This window comes from Aotus nancymaae, unplaced genomic scaffold (genome assembly GCF_030222135.1).
Source record: "Aotus nancymaae isolate 86718 unplaced genomic scaffold, 86718_ANA_hifiasm-v0.15.2.pri h1tg000028l, whole genome shotgun sequence".
Taxonomy (NCBI): domain Eukaryota; kingdom Metazoa; phylum Chordata; class Mammalia; order Primates; family Aotidae; genus Aotus; species Aotus nancymaae.
Genome location: NW_026988441.1, coordinates 17,086,200 through 17,102,991, shown reverse-complemented (window position 1 = coordinate 17,102,991; position 16,792 = coordinate 17,086,200). Strand labels below are relative to the sequence as shown.

Sequence of the window (16,792 nt, the reverse complement as noted above, 5' to 3'; positions counted from 1 at the left end):
GGTGGAGGTTGTGGTGAGCTGTGCCATTGCACTCCAGCCTGGGCAACAGAGCAAGACCCTATCTCCAAAAAAAAAAAACTGTGTACCACTCAGCCAGGCATGGTGGCTCATGCCTGTAATCCCAGCACTTTCGGAGGCCAAGCTGGTGGATTGCTTGAGCCCAGGAGTTTGAGACCAGTCTGGGCAACATGGCGAAACTTTCTCTTCTACCAAAAATATAAAAAAATGAGCCAGGTGTGATGGTGCATGTCTGTAGTCCTAGCTACATGGGAGGCTAAAGTTGGAGGATCCCTTGAGCCCAGAAGATGGAGACTACAGTGAGTTAGGATGGTACCACTGTACTCCAGCCTGGATGACAGAGCAAGACCCTGTCTCAAAACCAAAAAAAAGAAAAGAGGCCCTGTGCGGTGGCTCACGCCTATAATGCCAGCACTTTTGGAGGCTGAGGCAGGTGGATCATGAGGTCAGGAGATCAAGACCATCCTGGCCAACATGGTGAAGTCCTGTGTCTACTAAAATTACAAAAATTAGCTGGCTGTGGTGGTGCATGCCTGTAATCCCAACTATTTGGGAGGCTGAGGCAGGAAAATGGCTTGAACCTGGGAGGTGGAGATTACAGTGAGCTGAGATCATGTCACTGCGCTCCAGCCTGGCAACAGAGGGAGACTCCATCTCAAAAAAAGAAAAGAAAAAGACCAGACATGGGAGCTCATGCCCATAATCCCAGCACTTTGGGAGGCCTAGGAGGGCAGACCACTTAAACTCAGGAGTTCAAGACCAGCCTGAGCAACATGGCAAAAACGCTGTCTCTACAAAAAAAAAGCTGGGTGTTGTGGTGCATACGTGTAGACCCAGCTACTTGGGAGGCTGAGGTGGTAGGATCACCTAAGCCTGGGGAGGTAGAGCTGCCGTGAGCTGTGTTCACACCACTGCACTCCAACCTGGGTGACAGAATGAAACCCTGTCTAAAAAAAAAAAAAACCAGGGCTGAGGCTCATGCCTGTAATCCTAGCACTTTGGGAGGCTGAGGCAGGTGGATCATTTGAGGTCACAAGTTCGAGACCAGCCTGGCCAACATGATGAAACCCTGTCTCTGCTAAAAATACAAAAATTAGCGGGGCGTGGCGGCTAGCTCCTGTAGTAATGTCAGCCACTCTGGAGGTTGAGGCAGAAGAACCGCTTGAACCCGGGAGGCAGAGGCTGCAGTGAGCCGAGATCATACCGCTGCACTCCAGCCTGGGCGACAGAGGGAGACTCCATCTCAAAAAAAAAAAGTGCCTACACCACGACACTAGCGCGTTGCGTGTCACGTTACTAAAGACTATATACAGCCAACAGTTACTGGGCCGGTTTCCTTTAATCCTCACAGCGGGCCCTGTCCGCAAATCCTTCACCGTGCCCGTCCCCACCCCACCTTTCCTGCGCAAAGTTTGGGGTTGGGAGGGAATTCCCAGGGGTTCCCAGGAATTGGGCTCACCTCCCAAGTCCCGGAACCTTAGCGTCCCTAGCTTCGGCAATGACCGCCCAGCTGTCACGAGGGGGCAGCAGCGCACCGTTCAGACGCTGCGCGCCTGGTGCATTATGGGACACGTAGTCTCTAGGGCAGCATACGCGGTAGTTCCAGCCTGGAACGCAAACGGCATTTCCCAGAAAACTACGCGACCGTCTCAGTCTGGTCTTGCCCAAAGCTGGAAGCTGAGGTCTCGCCCCTCCCGGCGTTGAGGGGGCATGGTGGGACGTAGGTACTGGCTCCTCCCGGTCCCCTCCCAAGCCTGTTCAAGCACGTGGTGTTTCCATTTTTAAAAAAAGGCGCGGGCATCGGTACAGCAGGCCGGGCGTAATCTGAGTCGGGGAACCAGCGTCCCGGGAAAGGCGCCGGAGCTGACTTTCTGGCAGCAGTGGAAGTCAGGCGATCGAGCTCCTTAGTGGCTGGAGCTGGCTGGGCCTCTTTCTTATCCTTCTGCTTTCCTGCATCTGTACTGGTCCCTTTTCCGGGCTCCCGGCCCCTTCCCAAGCCTGTTGAAGCACAGGGCGTTTCCATTTAAAGAAAAAAATCCCTTTTGCCAGGCGAGGTGTCAGAGCCTCGGGGGTTAAAGTGTTGGTAATATTAGAATTAGTTCCTCTTCAAAAATCTAACTCCCTTGTCCTTTGTTCTGTAAACTGCCCCTTCCCGCCGCTGCAACCCATACCTTCTCAAATAGCCAATCGGAATCACCTTAGATTGCGCAACCCCCGCCTTTGCGGGAAAGACCCCAGCTCTCCTTCGTTAGGTGTGCCCTTGCTCTTCCGACTGTTGCAGGCTCGGGCAGCAGCATTCCGGAGAAGTAAAGTTTGCCTTGCATAACTTTTCTCCGGAGTGCTGGTCTCTGCGGCACCGAGAACTTATTTCTAACAATTCGGGGGCTCGTCGGGGATTCCCTTTCTCCTCTGGGGAGAAGTCCCTGATCATCTCGTGAGGAGACCGTCCCACTGCCTTGTTGCGGTGGCCCCAGGGGCACGGGGATCGAGACCTCCCCCAGTGTGAGGAATAAACCCAGACTCTCAGCAACGCGGGCGGAAAAGATCCTCTGGACGAAAGTAAGAAACGTCGCGGGGGCGACAAAATATTTCCTTGGTGGTCGGGATATCTTGGAGGTTGAAAGTGTGCGAGTGAGACGCGTGATTGCGTGCAAGAAATCTCCAGTAAGGGGCCTCTAGGGAAAAGGGAAGGCAAGGAATCTCTGAGACGAGGATTGAGCCTCATACCAAACCTCCAAGATGGGCAATGCCCCAAGTAAGGCAGGAAATGGGAGGGATAAAGCTAGTTACAATAATACTCCTCCTTACAGTCTCCTAGGTTTCATGTTAAATTATTGGAAGGATAATGAGAAGACTAAACACAAGAAAAAACAGCAAATGATAAAATATTGTTGTTTTATTTTGCTTGGGAAGTACCTAAATGCCCTCCCCAAAGAAAACTTGAACGCGAGGTAGAGCAATGTAAAAAGGATATTTAGAACTTTTCCTTCCCGTTTACCTCTAAGGAATCAGCTCCAACTCTCTTCCCCTTAAGAGAGGTGCCCCTGGGAGGAGGAGGGGCACTGGCTTCGTGGATGCCCCCTTAACCAGCTCAGAAGTTCGAAATTTTAAAAAGGAGCTCAAGCCACTATTAGATGACCCATATGGAGTGGCAGACCAAATTGATGAGTTTTTAGGGCCCCAGTTGTATACTTGGGCCGAGTTCATGTCTATGTTAGGCACTGTCTTTTCAGGGGAAGAAATGAACAGGACCCACAAAGCCGCTATGGTAGTCTGGGAACATGAACACCCTCCTGGCCAAAACATTCCTGCAGCAGACCGAAAATTCCCAGCCCAAGACCCTCAATGGGATAATAACAGTGCAGCCCACCGAGAAAATAGGAAAGATCTCAGAGAAATGATACTTGAAGGAATTCGAGAGTCAGTGGCCCAAACTCAAAACCTTTCTCGAGCATTTGCTTTACAACAAAGAAAAGATGAAGGGCCTATGGAATTTTTAGATAGACTAAAAGAGCAAGTGAGAAAATATGCAGACCTGGATTTAGAGAACCCCCTTGGGCAAGGAAATAAAGCTACATTTTGTTACAAACAGTTGGCCAGACATTGCTAAGAAATTGCAAAAGAGAGAGAATTGGAAAGATTGAGCTATGGAAGAGCTTTTGAAAGAAGCTCAAAAAGTTTATGTAAGAAGAGATAAAGAGCTGGGCGCGGTGACTCACGCCTGTAATCCCAGCACTTTGGGAGGCCGAGGCGGGTGGATCACGAGGTCAAGAGATTGAGACCATCCTGGTCAACATGGTGAAACCCCGTCTCTACTAAAAATACAAAAAATTAGCTGGGCATGGTGGCGCCTGCCTGTAGTCCCAGCTACTCAGGAGGCTGAGGCAGGAGAATTGCTTGAACCCAGGAGGCAGAGGTTGCGGTGAGCTGAGATCGCGCCATTGCACTCCAGCCTGGGTAACAAGAGCGAAACTCCGTCTCAAAAAAAAAAAAGAGATAAAGAAAAGTAAAAACAAAAAGCAAAGATTGTTATCCACCTTCCAACAGGGCGCTCCAAAAGAGGGGCCCGTTGCCCGGAGACACCTACACTCCTAGACAAAGCCTCCAGGGGGACAAAACTTATAAAGGATCCAAGCCCTCATTTGCCAGGCTGTGTAAGGGACATAGGGAAGCAAAGCCAAGGAACTCCAGAAGTGGAAGGGAATAAGGACAAAAGAAATGTTTTAAATGTGGAAGAATAGGTCATTTCAAGAGGACATGTCCCGAATGGAAAAAGGAGATCATTCCACTCATGGCCTTCTGTCTCTTTTACGTTGAGTCCCACCAAGAGCCCTTGATAAATTTAGAGGTGGGACCCAAACGTAAACTTATAACCTTTTTAATAGATTCTGGAGCAGCTGGCTCCTCTGTTTGTTCCCTTCCACCCAGTGTTACCTCCTCCTCAGAGGAGCTGTTTGTCTCAGGCGTAAAGGGAGAAGGATTTAAAGCACAAATTTTAGAAGGCATAGAGATCAGATACTGTTGGGGGAAACAGCAATGAAGGAAGGGTTTATAGTGTGCCTATATAAACTGGTTATAAGTAATGAATTTTTTTTTTTTTTTGAGATGGAGTTTCGCTCTTGTTACCCAGGCTGGAGTGCAATGGCACGATCTCGGCTCACGGCAACCTCCACCTCCTGGGTTCAGGCAATTCTCCTGCCTCAGCCTCCCGAGTAGCTGGGATTACAGGCACGCACCACTATGCCCAGCTAATTTTTTGTATTTTTAGTAGAGACGGGGTTTCACCATGTTGACCAGGATGGTCTCGATCTCTTGACCTTGTGATCTACCCGCCTCGGCCTCCCAAAGTGCTGGGATTACAGGCGTGAGCCACCGCGCCTGGCTAGCTCTGACATTTTAAACACAGTGCTCAAGGAGATAACATTCCTTTGAAGCCCTGGAATGTAGCCAGATATGTAGGCTCCTTGTTAAGCCCATTCCCACCAGCTGCACATAGATAATTACCTATAAAATAAGCATATGCTTTAACTCTTAGGAAACTCACATAAACCTTCACTGCTATTCATCTTATGTTTGACACACAGCTTCCCTTTCACCAGTTCACCGCCCCCCCCGCCCCCCCCCCCATCTGCACTATGGATCAAAGTGATTGTATTCAATAAATACTGTGGCAACCAGAGCCCGGGGCCTTTGCAGCCTCCCTTTTGCATTGGCCCCTGTTCCCACTTTATGCACTTTTAACCAGTCTTTGTCTCATTCCTTTGTTGCCACCAAATTCAGGGTACCCATGGGTAGTATGTGGGTACAAATACAAAGACCAATCAACCCACATTAAATTTTTGTTAATCCCTGAAGCAGGAATTAATTTATTAGGAAGAGACTTAATGCTAACACTAGGTATCAGCCTACATCTTGGCCCATTAAATCTACTCACCACTACAGAGGAAAAATACATTCATCCTGATGTCTGGTCAAGGAAGGGAAATTGGGGAAGACTCCAAGTCTCTCCAATACATATTAAGTTAAACACCCCTGGGGAAATAGCGAGAAGGAAACAATATCCCATTCCCCTAGAAGGTAGAATAGGTTTAAAGCCTATAATGAAGGTCTCATTCAAGACAGGCTGCTTGAACCCTGTATGTCCCCTTATAACTCCCCAATACTGCCTGTAAAGAAATCAGATGGGTCATACCAACTAGTGCAAGATCTCCAGGCTATCAGCCAAATAGTTCAGACTACCCACCCTGTTGTCCTTAACCCTTAAACCATCCTTAACAAAATTCCATATGACCATCAATGGTTCACAGTAATAGATTTGAAGGACGCCTTCTGGGCATGCTTTTGAATGGGAAGATCTCCATTCTGACAGAAGCAACAGTACCGATGGACAGTCTTGCCTCAAAGGTTCACAGATTCACCTAATCTCTCTGTTCAAATCCTAGAGCAAATTTCTACCCCAAAATGCATATGCCTACTCCAATATATGGACGATTTGCTGGTATCTGGTGAGGCTGTGGAAAAGGTAGCTGGCTTCCCTATCAGTCTCCTTAATCATTTGCAAGGAAAAGGATTACAGGTCTCAAAGGGAAAGCTTCAGTTCCTAGAGCCAGAAGTTAAATACCTAAGGACACTTGATAAGTAAAGGCAAACAAAGGATAGGGCTTGAGCGAGTTGAACCGGTCGTGTCCTTACCTTTGTCTAAGACTAAGCAGGAACTCAGGAAATTTTTAGGATTAGTTGGATATGGCCACTTATGGATTGACTCATATGCCCTAAAGACAAAACCTTTATACCTAAAGCTTACCCAAGAAAAACTTGACCCTCTCTTGTGGGCTTCTGAAGAAATCTACCAGGTTGAGGAGTGAAAACACCTACTCATAACTGCCCCTGGCCTAGATCTGCCTTCCTTAGAGAAGCCATTTCACCTTTTTGTTAATGTAAACAAGGGGGTAGCTTTAGGGGTACTTACCCAAGAACATGGGGGCCATCAGCAACCTGTAACCTTCGTATCGAAAGTTTTAGATCCAGTAACCTCTGGGTGGCCCAAATGTATTCAATATATTGCAGCTACTGTCTTGTTAACTGAAAAAAGCAGAAAGCTAACCTTTGGGGGAAATTTCGCTGTGAGCACACCCCATCAAGTCAGAACTATCTTAAACCAGAAAGTAGGGAAATGGCCCACTGACTCAAGAATTCTGAAGTGTGAAGCTATCTTATTAGAGAGGGATGACTTAATCACTGACAGTTCACTCAACCCAGCAGGTTTCCTAACAGGGAACCCAAATCTAAAAGGACCTGAGCATAAGTGTTTAGATTTAATTGATTATCATATAAAGGTTAGGTACGATTTAAGAGAGACTCCTTTCAAAACAGGGCAACATCTGTTTATAGATGGTTCCTCCTGGGTAATTGAAGGAAAAAGACATAACGGGTATTCAGTGGTTGATGGCAAAGCTCTGGCAGTAGAGTCGGGAAGATTTCCCAATAATTGGTCCTCCCAAGCATGTGAACTGTTTGCATTGAATCAAGCTTTGAAGTACTTGCAAAACCAGGAGGGGACTATTGATACTGATTCAAATATGCCTTTGGGTAGCCCATACCTTTGGAAAAATGTGGACTGAATGAGCTCTCATTAATAGCAAAGGCCAAGACCTTGTCCACAAAGAATTAATCACCCAAGTATTAGATAACCTCCAGCTGCCAGAAGAAATAGCTATTGTCTATGTCCCCAGATGCCAGAAAGGTCTTTTTTTTTTTTTTTTGAAAGATGAGGGAAGGCCGGGTGCTGTGATTCACGCCTGTAATCCCAGCACTTTGGGAGGCCAAGGCAGGTGGATCACGAGGTCAGGAGTTTGAGACCATTCTGGCCAACATGGTGAAACCCCACCTCTACTACTAATTTAAAAATTAGCCAGGCGTGGTGGCACACACCTGTAATCTCGGCTACTCAAGAGGCTAGGCAGGAGAATCGCTTGAACCCCAGGAGGTGGAGGTTGTAGTGAGCCAAGATTGCCCATTGCACGCCAGCCTGGCGACAGAGCAAGACTCCATCTCAAAAAAAAAAAAGAAAGAAAGTTGAGGGAATAACTTTGCAGATCAATTAGCCAAGCAAGCTGCCATTTCCTCTGAAATGCCCATTTTTCACCTAACCCCTTGTCTTTCTCCCCAGACTGCAGTTCCCATCTTCTCTTCTGCTGAAAAAGAGAAATTAATGAAAATAAGGGCCAACGAGAACTCAGCAGGGACATGAGTGTTACCAGACCAAAGAGAAATGTTATCCAAAACCCTCATGAGAGGAATCAGCTGCATTGAGGAACTCAATGGGAACCCCAAGCTATGTGTGATGCAGTTCTCAGGGCTTAATGGATGTATAGGAATTTATACTCTGGCAAGACAGATAGCTGCCTAATATGCAAAAAGACTAATAAGCAGACCCTAAGAAAACCACCCCTTGGGGGAAGAAGTCCAGGATTAAGACGGTTCCAAAGTGTCCAAATTGATTACGCCAAAATGCCCCCAATCGGTTGCCTAAATTACTGATTAGTGATAGATCACCTCTCTCACTGGATGGAAGCCATTCCCTTTTCAAGTGCAACTGTTAATAATGTAGGTAAAGCATTAACTGAAAATGTTATACACAAAGTTGGATTGATAGGAAATACTGATTCAGATAATGGGACCCATTTCACTGCACACATCATTAAGAAACTAGCCCAAGTGCTAGACATAACATGGAAATACCATACTCCCTGGCACCCACCCTCATCAGGAAGAGTGGAGAGAATGAACTAAACCCTGAAGAGTCACTTAACCAAATTAGTCTTAGAGACTTGGTTACCACGGACTAAGTGCCTTCCCATTGCCTCATTAAGGGTCAGAACTGCCCCTCGGAAAGATGTTGGCCTGTCTCCTTATGAGATGCTATGTAGGTTGCCTTATTTACACTCCACTGCTGACATTCCCACATTTGAAACAAAACATTGGTTTCTCAAAAACTATACACTTGGTCTGTCTTCCATTTTCTCTTCCCTCAGGACTAAAGGCCTTTTAGCACAGACGCCACCGCTGGAGTTCCCGTATCAGCCTGGAGCTTACGTTCTCATTAAGAGTTGGAAGGAAGGAAAACTCAAACCGGCTTGGGAGGGACACTATCTAGTGCTTCTAACTACCGAGACCGCAGGCCGAACCACAGAAGGAGGGTGGACTCACCGTATCTGAATCAAGAACACACTGCTACCTTCAAAATCATGGGCCATTGTTCTGGGATCAAGTCCCCTGAACCTAAAGCTAAGAAAAACCTAACCTTCTTCTATCTCTTGTATTGTCTCATCTTCTTCCCTCATTCTACTGTCAGCGTGATTAGAACCCGATGTTGCTCTTTCATCCCTGATAATACCGGCCCCAACGGAACTATAACTAAAGCGCTAGAAGGTCTAACTGGTTTATCCAATGAGCTAGCCAAAAATTCTGGAACAGACGACCCTTCCACTAGTTTAATGGAGAGGTGGTTTGGCAAATGGAAAGGACTCGGGGCCTCTGTTCTCATTTCCCTGGCAGTTGTAATAGGTGTGCTCATTCTCATAGGGTGTTGTTTGATACCTTGTGTCCGTGGATTCGTTCAAAAGCTCATAGGAACAGCTCTTACCAAAACCTCTCGAAACTCTCCCCCACCCTATTCAGATAAACTTGTATTTCCAAATAAGCAAGAAGAGAAGAAAAGCCAAGTCCTGTTAAAAGTATTTGAAGAGGAAGAATTACAAAATCAAAAGGGGGAAAATTGTTAGACAGAATGAGTTCCTCATCAGAAATCTAACTTCCTTATCCTTGGTTCTGTAAACTGCCCTTCATTTGAAATAGCGCATTGGAATCAGCTTAGATTGTGCAGTCCAACCCCAGCCAACGGGGGAAAGAAGCAGGAAGCGCGTTAGGGTAAAAAACCCTGCTCTCCTTTGTTAGGTGTGCTCTTGCGACTGTTAGAGGTGCGGGCAGCACCCTTCTGCAGAAGTAAACTTTGCTTTGCTGAGAAACTTTTCTCCTGAGTGCTGGTCTTTCTCTGTGGCACCAAGAACTTATTTTTAAAAGCAAGAAGAGGCCGGGCACGGTGGCTTACCCCTGTAATCCCAGCACTTTGTGAGGCCGAGACGGGCGGATCATGAAGTCAGGAGTTCGAGACCAGCCTGACCAACATGGTGAAACCCCATCTTTACTAAAAATATAAAAATTAGCTGGGCGTGGTGGCAGGTGCCTGTAATCCCAGCTACTCAGGAGCCTGAGGAAGGAGAATTGCCTGAACCTGGGAGGCAGAGGTTGCAGTGAGCCAAGATCGTGCCACTGCACTCCAGCCTGGGCGACAGAGTGAGACTTCGTCTCAAAAAAATAGTAAGAAGAATTTACCAAGATCAGCATAGGTTTGAAAAAAGAAGTTTTATTAGAATGCTGCTTGGTGCGGTGGCTCACGCCTGTAATCCCAGCACTTTGGGAGGCTGAGGTGCACAGATTGCCTGAGCTCAGGAGTTCAAGACCAACATGGGCAACATGGTGAAACCCTGTCTCTACTAAAATACAAAAAATTAGCCGGGCATAGCAGCATGTGCCTGTAGTCCCAGCTACTTGGGAAGCTGAGGCAGGAGAATTGCTTGAACCCAGGAGGCGGAGGTTGCAGTGAGCTGAGGTCTTGCTGCTGCACTCCAGCCTGGGCAACAGAGCTAGATTCCATCTCAAAAAAAAGTGCCGCAGGCCAGGTGAGGTGCTCATGCCTGTAATCCCAGCACTTTGGGAGGCCAAGGCAGGTGGATCACCTGCGGTCAGGAATTCAAGACCAGCCTGGCCAACATGGTGAAACCCTGTCTCTACTAGAAATACAAAAATTAGCTGGGCGTGGTGGTGCATGCCTGTGGTCCCACCTATTTGGGAGGCTGAGGCATGAGAATTGCTTGAACCCAGGAGGCAGAGGTTGCAGTCAGCCGAGATTGCACCACTGCACTCCAGCCTGGGCAACAAGAGCGAAACTCCGTCTCAAATAAATAAATAAACAAACAATAAACACGTGGGCCAGGGAGAAGGTTTGGAAGCATGAATAAAGTTTAGCCAAGCAGATAATTTTTGTCAATTATGTTGCCAGCCTGATCCATCCATTATAAAACCATAGTCAAAGTTCAGAAAAGAGGTCTGGTGTTCTGTTACCTCCTCCTTCTCCCTCTCTCTGCTCCACAAAAACGATTTTTCTTTCCTAATTGCAAAAGCCCTTCCTTGTTACTGAACTCAAAAGGCAATTTTCCACCTCAGTGTACTGGTCCTGCAGTATCAGCTGACGTTTAGACGAGCAGTTCTTTTTTTTTTTTTTTTTGAGACTAAGTCTTTCTCTGTTGCCCAGGCTGGAGTGCAGTGGCGTGATCTTGGCCCACAGTAACCTCTGGTTCAGGCGATTCTCCTGCCTCAGCCTCTCGAGTAGCTGAGGTTACAGGTGCTTGCCACGACGCCCAGCTGATTTTGTATTCTTTTTTTTTTTTTTTGAGACGGTGTTTCGCTCTTGTTACCCAGGCTGGAGTGCAATGGCGTGATCTTGGCTCACCGCAACCTCCGCCTCCTGGGTTCAGGCAATTCTCCTGCCTCAGCCTCCTGAGTAGCTGGGATTACAGGCACGCACCACCATGCCCAGCTAATTTTTTGTAGTTTTAGTAGAGACGGGGTTTCACCATGTTGACCAGGATGGTCTCGATCTCTTGACCTCGTGATCCACCCGCCTCGGCCTCCCAAAGTGCTGGGATTACAGGTGTGAGCCACTGCGCCCGGCCTAAATGTTTATTTATTAAAAAAAAAAGCATTGCATGTATTTAAAAAAGTTTTTCAGCCAGGCCTGGTGGCTCCTGCCTGTAATCCCAGCACTTTGGGAGGCTGAGACGGGATCACTTGAGGTCAGGAGTTCGAGACCAGCCTGGCCAACATAGTGAAACCCCGTCTCTACTAAAAATACAAAATTAGCTAGGTGTGGTGGCTCATGCCTGTAATCCCAGCTACTCGGGAGGCTGAGGCAGGAGAATCGCTTGAACCTGGGAGGCAGAGGTTGCAGTGAGCTGAGATAGCGCCACTTGCTCTCCATCCTGGGTGACAGAGTGAGACTCTCTAAAACAAAACAAAACAACAAACAAACAAAATTTGGGCCGAGCTCTGTGGGTCACGCCTGTAATCCCAGCACTTTGGGAAGCTGAGGCAGGCAGATCACGAGGTCAGGAGTTCGAGACCAGCCTGACCAACATGGTGAAACCCTGTCTCTACTAAAAATACAAAAATTAGCTGGACATGGTGGTGTGCACCTGTAATCCCAGCTACTCAGGAGGCTGAGGCAGGAGAATTGCTTGAACCTGGGAGATGGAGGTTGCAGTGAGCTGAGATCGAGCCACTGCACTCCAGCCTGGTCAACAGAGCAAGACTCCATCTCAAGAAAAAAACAAGCAATAAAAAAACCCCACTAAATTCCTAGTCTACAAAAATGCAGGAAAAAGAAAATGGCTGTTTTAAGATGCTAATGGCCCCCTGCAGTGGCTCACGCCTATAATCCCAGCACTTTGGGAGGCCTAGGCGGGCAGATCATGAGGTCAGGAGTTTGAGATCAGCCTGGCCAACACAGCGAAACCTTGTCTCTACTAAAAATTAAAAAATTAGCCTGGCATGGTGGCAGGCACCTGTAATCCCAGCTACTTGGGAGGCTGAGGCAGGAGGAATTGCTTAAACCTGTGAGGCAGAGGTTGCAGTTAGCCGAGATCGCCATTGCACTCCAGCCCGGGAAACAGTGCGAGACTCCGTCTTAAAAAAAAAAAAAAAAGATGCTGAGGTTTAGATAATTTTTTTGGTATTATGTTGGCCAGGCTGGTCACCAACTCCTCACTTCAGGTGAACCTTCAGCCTCAGCCTTCCAAAGTGCTGGGATTACAAGTGTGAACCACTGCGCCCAGCTGGTACAGATTTACCTTGCTCTGTTGCCAGGCTGGAGTGCAGTGGCGCGATCTCAGCTCACTGCAACCTCTGCCTCCTGGGTTCAAGTGATTCTCATGCCTCAGCCTCCCAAGTAGCTGGGATTACAGGTATGCACCACCATGCCCAACTAATATTTTTGTATTTTTAGTAGAGATGGGGTTTCACCATGTTAGCCAGGATGGTCTCAATCTCCCGACCTCGTGATCCGCCCACCTTGGCCTCCCAAAGTGCTGGAATTTTCTTGCTCATACAAAGTCAGCTGTGGGTCTGGGTGACTATTGAGGGCACCTCCGGGTTTGTCTAGCTCCCAGTGCAGCCCAGGTGAGAACACAGAGCATGGAGCATTCTGCGCCGCCTTCCCCCGCCCCACCCCTGCCACAAACACAAGGTCTTGCTCTGTCCATTGGGCTGGAGTGCAATGGTTGCACTGGTTTCTAAATGCTTCTACAAGGAGCATTTAAAGTGTTCTACATCCAACACTTCTGCTTAACGTTTTATTGGTCAAAGTAAGTCACATAACTATGCCTGAGTTCAGCAGAGCCTGGGAGATGGCAGAGGGCATTAGTAATGCTTTCCCTACTGTCTCACTGCTGGTGCTGAAAATCCAATGAGAAAATACACAAAAAACATTTCATTCATTTATTCAACAAATGTTTACTAGACACCTATCATGTGCCAACCACTGTTCTAGGAACTGGATACATACCTATGACTGAGTATATAGCAGTGAACGAGACAGATAAAAATCCCGTTCTGTGGCAAGCTCACATGCTAGTGGAGGAGACAGAAACTGGATAAATAGGTAAAGGACACAGGGGTGAGCCCAGCACTTTGGGAGGCTGAAGTGGGCGGATCACCTGAGGTTAGGAGTTCAAGACCCGCGTGGCCAACATGGTGAAACCTTGTCTCTTCTAAAAATACCACAAAAAAAAATTAGCAGGGCATGGTGGCGGGCACCTGTAATCTCAGCTACTTGGGAGGCTGAGGCAAGAAAATTGCTTGAACCCAGGAGGTGGAGGTTGCAGTGAGCCAAGACTGTGCCATTGCATTGAAGCCTGGGCAACAAAAATGAAACTTCGTCTCAAAAATAATAATAATAATAAAATAAAAAATAAAGTACACAGTATGTGAGCAGGTGATAAATGATAAGAGAGCAGAGACTGAAGAGGACCTTCCAGAGATCACTAGATGTGTGGACTTGAAAGATCTGTTCCCCAGACCTGGGGCTAGAAAGGGCCTTGGTAATGGATTGGCGGCCTCCTGTCTTCATGTCTTCCCTGAGAGAGGCTGTTTGGATGTTGCTGTGTTTGCAGGGCCTCCATGCCGAGTTTTGTCTGTGTTCAGCTGGTAACATGCAGGTGACCCTGCCAGGAGGGCTTCTCCCTTTCCCCAAGGGGAAGAGATGAGGGTAGAGAGATGACAGGACAGATCACTAGGGACTTGGTGGCTGTCATGAGAACCTTTTTTTTTTTTGAAACAGAGTTTCATTCACTCTTGTTGCCCAGGCTGGAGTGCAAAGGTACAATTTTGGCTCACTGCAATGTCCGCCTCCCAGGTTCAAGCGATTCTCCTTCCTCAGCCTCCCCAGTAGCTCAGATTACAGGTGCCTGCCACTATGCCCAGCTAATTTTGGTATTTTTAGTAGAGACAGGGTTTCACCATGTTGGCCAGGCTGGTCTCAAACTCCTCACCTCAGGTGATCCAGCGGCCTCAGCCTCCCAAAGTGCTGGGATTAAAAGTGTGAGACACTGTGCCCAGCTAAGAACTCTTTTTTTTTTTTTTTTTTGAGACAGTGTCTCGCTCTGTCGCCCAGGCTGGAGTGCAGTGGTGCAATCAAGGCTCACTGCAACCTCCACCTCCTGGGCTCAAGCAATCCTCCCAACTTAGCCTCCTGAGTAGCTGGGACTACAGGCACATGCCACCACACCTGGCTAGTTTTTGGTATTTTTTGTAGAGATGGGGTCATGCCACATTGCCCAGACTGGTCTAAAATTCCTGGGCTCAAGGGATCCTCCTGCCTCAGCCTCTTGAAGTGCTGGGGTTACAGGCATGAGCCAGCAGGGCCCTCACCTCACTCAGGTGGTCCCAGGCTCCCTCTGGCTCCACGAGGGGAGCAGATAGCTGGGAGCAGACAGAAGGGAGTAGGGAGACCAGGAAGAGGCTGCTGGGGTGACCAGGTGGGAGAGGATGGAGGCTGGGCCAAGGTGGGGACAGTGGAGGGGAAGAGTTTAGGTTCTGTAGGTGGAGCCAATATCTGCTCACAGGTTGGAGTGGTTGTGAAGGAGAGAGGTGAAGGACCACCCTGGGTGTCTGGCCTTAGTCACTGGAAGGACAGAGGTGCCACTGATCTAGGTGGGGAAGGTGGCGAGGGAGCAGGTTCTGGAGGAAGGCAAGAAGCTCAGTTTAGGATGTATAAAGCTTAAAATGCTTCTAAGATCTTCCATCCTTTGAATACGTTGCAGGATGTAGGAGCCTGGGGTTTGTGGGAGGTGTCTGGGCTGGAGATAGAAATTTGGGGGTTAGGACCAGGTGCAGTGGCTTACACCTATAATCCTAGCCTTTTTGGAGGCCATGGTGGGAGGATCACTTGAACTCAGGAGTTCAAGACCAGCCTGTGCAACACAGCAAGACCTCATGTCTACAAATAACTTAAAAAGAAAAAAGATAAAGGAAATTTGGGTGTTAGCCGGGCATGGTAGCTTGTGCCTATAGCAGTAGCTATTCAGGAGGTTGAAGCAGAAGGAGGATTCCTTGAGGCCAGGAGTTACAGGCTGCAGTGAGCTACAATTGTGTCACTGCATTCCAGCCTGGGTGACAGAGCCCCTGCCTCTAAGAACAAAACAAAAAGCTGGGTGTCGATAGCACAGAGATGGGATTTAAGCTGTGCATGTAGGGGAGGTGCCTCATGGCATGAGTGGTACAGAGAGGAGGATAGAGTCCTGACACCTAGGGCTGGCCAGGAATAAGAGGTTAGGAGCCGGAACTAGATGACAATATGGTTAATTTTGCCATGAGAAAGTACAAGTCATTTTGAAAGCAAATCACTGGAAGAAGCCTCACCTAGTCTCAGGTTGGGTGGAGACAGGGAGGGCTTCCTGGAAGAGATGACTCCTGAGCTGACACTTGCAGCTTGAGTAGCTACACAACCAGGCCAGAAATAAAAAAAGGGCAGTAGGAGACTTTCCGGCCAAGGGCATGGGGCCTGGCAGCAAGTGAGCCCGGGAGAGAGCAGAGCAGTCAGTTTGGCAGGGAGGGGTGTGGTGAGAAGGGAATCTGGATTAGTCATCACCAAAAGATTTGTCATCAGCCAAGCCAGGTCCAGATCTGGTTCTGCCACTCTCTGTGACCCTGCCTTTCAGAATATCCATTTGCTCTCCTGCCTCGCAGATAAGGATTGTGTAGCAGTTACCTTGGCCTGGCCCCAGCAAGGCCTCAGGAAACATTAGCTGCAACTAGTTTTGTCTGTTGTGATCTTGTTATGTGAGCTACTATCATATGCATTATATTATTGTTATTATTTTTTGAGACAGAGTGTTGCTCTGTCACCCAGGCTGGAGTGCAATGGCATGATCTCCGCTCACTGCAACCTCTGCCTCTGAGTTCAAGCGATTCTCCTGCCTTAGCCTCCTGAGTAGCTAGGATTACAGGCATGCACTACCATGCCCAGCTAATTTTTGTATTATTAGTAGAGATGGGGTTTCACCATGTTGGCCAGGCTGGTCTCAAACTCCTGACCTCAGGTGATCCACCCACCTTGGCCTCCCAAAGTGTTGGGATTACAGGTGTTAGCCACTGCGCCCAGCCAATATATATATTATGTTATTAACACATAGGATAGCGGTTAAGGATACAGGCTAGGGAGCGTGGCTGCCTGGGTTTAACCTCAAAGGTTTACTTATCTGTAAAATGGGCATAATAAATAGCATGGATGTCACAGGGCTGTTAGGAGAACGGGGGAGCTGATGGACATAAAGCACTTGCACTTGCTTGACAGTTACGTGCTTTTGTATTATTTAAGGATGACAAAGGAGTCCACCAGCTGAGGAATATAGGTGGCCTGCAGCTGAGGGAACAGCATGGGCAAAGACACAGAGCTAGTAGCTGTCATTTACAAAGCATTTACCACCTATTTATTTATTTAGATGGAGTTTCACTCTTGTTGCCCAGGCTGGAGTGCAATGGTGCGATCTCAGCTCACCGCAACCTTTGCCTCCCGGGTTCAACCGATTCTCCTGTCTCAGCCTCCCAAGTAGCTGGGATTAGAGGTGCCCACCACTACACCCAGCTAATTTTGTATTTT

General features: G+C 48.0%; 1 long non-coding RNA gene across 1 annotated transcript; it reads left to right on the top strand.

Annotated features, from left to right (window-relative positions):
- The first annotated feature begins 2,070 nt into the window (after positions 1 to 2,070).
- On the top strand, positions 2,071 to 9,545 carry LOC110569466 (uncharacterized). Its single transcript, XR_002479549.2, has 2 exons — positions 2,071 to 2,577; positions 8,553 to 9,545. It is a non-coding gene; the product is annotated as an uncharacterized LOC110569466 (long non-coding RNA).
- Positions 9,546 to 16,792: the final 7,247 nt, after the last annotated feature.